This window comes from Pteropus medius, unplaced genomic scaffold (assembly GCF_902729225.1).
Source record: "Pteropus medius unplaced genomic scaffold, Ma_sr-lr_union100, whole genome shotgun sequence".
Classification (NCBI taxonomy): Eukaryota; Metazoa; Chordata; class Mammalia; order Chiroptera; family Pteropodidae; genus Pteropus; species Pteropus medius.
The window spans coordinates 24,044,331-24,049,078 of record NW_024340696.1 but is presented as its reverse complement, the minus strand read 5'-3'; the positions used below and the strand labels follow the sequence as shown (position 1 = coordinate 24,049,078).

Genomic DNA, 4,748 nt, shown 5'->3' with positions numbered 1-4,748 from the left:
TTGGATATCGTGTTTTGATTTTTTACATGCCATCATGTCTACAAAATGCCCATTCGCGTGCCAGTTGTGCAGTGCATATTAGCTTTTGGCTGTGCATATTAGTGGCGATACCCATACAGCCATTCTGGCTTTTACTTTCAGCACTTTATTTAACATAATAAGAGATAGTCAACACTTTATTTTAAAATAGGCTTTGTCTTAGATGTCTGTAGACTAATATAAATGTTTTGAGCAAGTTTAAGGTTGGCTAGGCTAAACTATGATGTTTGATAGGTTAGGTATATTAAACGTATTTTTGACATACTATACTTTCAGTTTACTGTGAATTTATTGGAACTAAGCCCCATTATAAGTTGAAGAGCATCTGTATAAAGTACCAAAAGAGTTTAGAGTGGAAGACTAAGTCAACTACAATTTTTCTTGCTTAAACTGATCTCTAGTAACAAAAGGGTAGGTCCACCATTCATTTCTGACCAGCCACTGTCCTCGTAGGTAAAATTTGCATTTTGTGCTCAGTCATTCTTTCAAGCCTTCTTTTTCTTTAAAAAGCACAGATTTTCAAACATTAGTGCTCTAGTCCTTGGATCATGGCTATACCATGACTCCTGGGATCTTAGTTAATATGAAAAGAGCCAGTCTAGAAGACCTGAGGAATTATTTAGCCTGAACACAAAATTATTCCAAAAGTTAAATGTCATTAAAATATCCAATAGGAAATACTATCTGGATGAGGTTTTTCAAACACTTGTTTTTCAAACCAAATTCTATATCAGGGTTTAACCACAGAAGCAGAATATATGTATTTGTATGTATATAAACAACATGTATACATATAGACATATATTATATCTGCTATATATATTATATATATAGTAGGCTGGAACCCCACAACAATGAACTCAAACCCTGTTTTCTCTTGTTGTCTTTGACCTTCGTGATGAGTATATCCTGCATAAGCTGGGGCCTTTTGTCACAGTGTTTGTCAGTGTTAAAAACCCAGACTCCAGGCCTGGGAGTCAGAGAAGCTGAAGGAGGATCCAGGGCAGGTAGTCACGTTCAGGTCTGGATGTTGCTTCACACCCAGCAGGTGAGTCAGCAGATCAGCAGCAACATGTGCCAGCTACAAAATGGCTGCATGGTTCCTTCTCTTCCTTGTTAATCCAAGTAGCTCAACTGGAGAATAAGTCCCTCCATAAAAAGCCGAAGGAACAGAGTAGGTGAGGAAACTGGCCCAGACCAGACAAAAAGGAATGTGAGGTTATTAATATAAAGGAATATAACTGTGTGTTTTATGTTCTTAAATAACGTCTATTGATATACCATGATGGTGCAATAAGTATTCAGCTCACATCTCTTGCATAGCTCATGTGGAACATTCTTCTTCATTTAGAGAATGCCTCTTTGATCATTATTGCTATAGCTTTTGTTCTTCTTTGAATCTCACCTCTACGTTTCATCAGTGATGGAAGCATGTGAATTCTAGCATACACCTATGTCTTTTTGATGAGTGAAATATTTGACAAAAATTACAAGGTAGTGGAAATAGATTAATCACTAATAAAAATTTTCACCACCTTTTGTAATATGGCTTAAACTTAGTGGCTGGTAATCAGAGAAAGAAAGGGAAGCAAATGGAATTATGAAAAGTGGATGGAATTGATTTTTTTTAAGCATAAGGAATTGCAAGGAAAGACACAGGGATACTGACGTAAATGCAGCTTCCAGTAAATCTCATTTCTCTTAGCTGTAATTATGAAAATCCTCTTGAGCATTTCAGTCTGTTGTGAGCTGCTTTGCTGTTTTTTACAACGGAGACAATTTCAGTTATCTTAGAAATCTGGTACTGCCTTCAGCCAGATGCCCAGAAGACTGTGGGTACTGTGCTTAGGGTCAGTTGTTGCTTAAACTACTTTTGGAGTCTATTCAACATGACAGGCAGATCAATCTTTTCAATTCAGAACTGATGAAATTCTACATTTTAGAAAGCATTGCCTTTACAGTATGAATTCAATAGATGTTTTTAGGGCCTTTTTTTTTTTTTTTTTGGTCTATTTTATTGGGGCTTCTCTAACTGCAGAATGCTAAACCCATTTGGAACTTTTAAACAGGCTTAGTTCTCTCAATATATGTATACCGTTCTGGAGTATAAGGAATTAATCTTAGAACATTGTCTTGTATAACAAACTATTGACACTGATTTTAAGTATTTTGCATAGAATAAGGAAATAACATTACAGCTGTAGTGACACCTAATCTTTTAAACTTATAAATCATATGCTGAGATATGCATAAATGAAAAATACTAGGGTAAAATATGCTATTTCTAGGCTATAACAAGTAGGATGGAAACTCACGTTGTTTACCATTTAGACTTACATTACAATCAAAATGCTTTCATACTTGAGCCACAGGTAATTATATCTAAAAATAAATTAGTAAAAGAGCAATGCATCTTAGAAAGTAGAAGGCAATAGGCAGTAGCAGGATGATACCTGCAATGTAATCAATGTGAAAACAAAATCTTGATTTTTTGTCTTTATGTAGTTAAAATAATGAGTCATCTCACTTAACAAAAGAATTTATGGGAAATTTTGAATTTTTTGTTATACTTCCTAAAGTCGTTTTGAATGGATTTTTTTTGTGTATGTGGACTTATCACAGAAATTACTCACCTGTTTTTAGCCTAGGAATTGGGCTATTATTGTGTTAAAAAGATGCCCCTGAATCAGTGTAATGAGATACCTTTAGGCAGGAAACAAAGGGCGTCGACCTGCAGTACTGGTGGAAGAATGGCCTTAGTAAAGAAGCTCTCTTCTATGTTTAAAGGTATCAGAATAATATTGTTGGAAAGTATAAAATGTTCCAGAAAGAATTCCTTAATGATGTGTAGTGCCTTCCAGCAGCCCATGCTAAAATAAAGCCGTCTCTACACAGTTGCTTTATTTATCCACATGCTAAATCCATGATTCTGGTGTTGACATTTTAGGTAAGTGATAGTGGAATAAAACAGCTGTAAGTAAATGAAAAGAGATAAAAAAATACCTTTGGCTGGGCCATACATTAAGTACACACTACTTAAGTAAGGTACTGTAGTGAATTTAGTGGTACACATTTGTAACAGTACTTGTTTTTAAAAACCTATGGTTTTCTAGTCTACAGCCAGGCCACCCTGAACGTGCCCGATCCCGTCTGATCTCAGAAGCAAGCAGGGTTGGGCCTGGTTAGTACTTGGATGGGAGACCACCTAGGAAGACCAGGTGCTGTAGGTGCTGTAGGCATAAGATAAATAAATAAACAAACAAACAACAAAAATAAAAACCTGTGGTTTTAATGTCAAATATCCTGATTGTGAAGCTCATAGAACATTATAACGTTTTTGACAGAAGTGCTAGTGTTGTTTGCTTTCTATTCTAGTTAAAGTGCCATGAAGAAAGGTTTAAATATGTGTCTAACAACCCTCCTGCCTATGGAGAGATCAGAGATGTGCTACAAGCCTGGTTTCTAGCAGGAGAGAATGCTCTCAACCATTTTTATACTCTGCGTTTCGATTGGTTGATGATTTGGCTTTTCAGGCTGCTGAGGCTGCAAAAAGGAGTGAGGAGAACTAACCAGCCACTAAATTTTGAAACACCGAGGAGGTCAGAGAAGCCGGGTTATTATCATCTCTCAGTGAGCACATAAAGCATTAAACTTTTTCGGTTTCATTTTTGCGACAGGGATTTTGACAAGAACATAAAATAAAAACCTCATAAATTCATGCTGCTGACAATGATTATAACATGACCAGGGAATGGTATAAATGTCAACGTTTCTTGAATCAATTCTAAGATTGTGATCTAGCAGACCTCCACAGACACTGGAAATGATTACAGTAGAAATTCTCAATTTATGATTATATTATTTGAAGAGGTGAAGGGATTTCAATATCACACCTGACAAAAAAGAATTTAAAAGTCACCACCAAATTCAAAGAAATAATAGACTGTTACAGAATTATAAGGCTTTATAAGGTTTCTGAATCCTCCTGCGAAGTACATAAAACAAGCCCAATAATTCCAAAGACCCTCATATAATTACATTTTGGTTCAAATTAACCTCAGGTTAACCTTTCAATGATATAAAAAACCTTACTAAATCTTTCTGGAGCAGTTGCACACGTTATTTGAAATTATTAGCGAGGCTCTCCTTACCTGTGGCTTTTCGTGGAATTATTGTTAGCTATAGAATAATGTCTTTGTGTAAAATATCTGTGCCTTCTTTGGTTATTGAGACCAACTAAACTCTTTTTAACCATGTGATAGAATCACCAGATTAATAGAAGTCAGGTTTTTGGGGTCTAATTTGTACCAAGTAGAAGTTAAACACAACTTTAAACAGGAAAAAAAAAAAACCACCCAAAAAACGAAAAACAAACAAACAAAAAACAACAGAGAATGTACATTATCCTAAATACCTATATCTAAAATTTCTTAAAAGGAAACATTTTTTAACTCTTCCTTCCTGATCCTAGAGTTTCTCTGAAGAGTCCAAGGAGCCACTAGGTGTTGCTCTAAGACAACGTCCTATAGATAAGCCAACCAGCTGCTTTATGGCCTTGAGATTTCATAGGTCATTATAATTTCCTTAAAAATGTGAAGATTAGATCTGAGATTTAGAAAATTAGCTTTAAATAGTGTCATGATTATCTATTAAACTATATAGTGCATACACGCGTGCTCTCCCCACTTCTGAAATGCCTTGTAAATGAA

General features: G+C 35.4%; 1 pseudogene; it reads left to right on the top strand.

The window, feature by feature from the left end:
- Positions 1–3,151: 3,151 nt before the first annotated feature.
- Positions 3,152–3,269, top strand: LOC120610882 (uncharacterized; annotated as a pseudogene).
- The last annotated feature ends 1,479 nt before the right edge of the window (positions 3,270–4,748 follow it).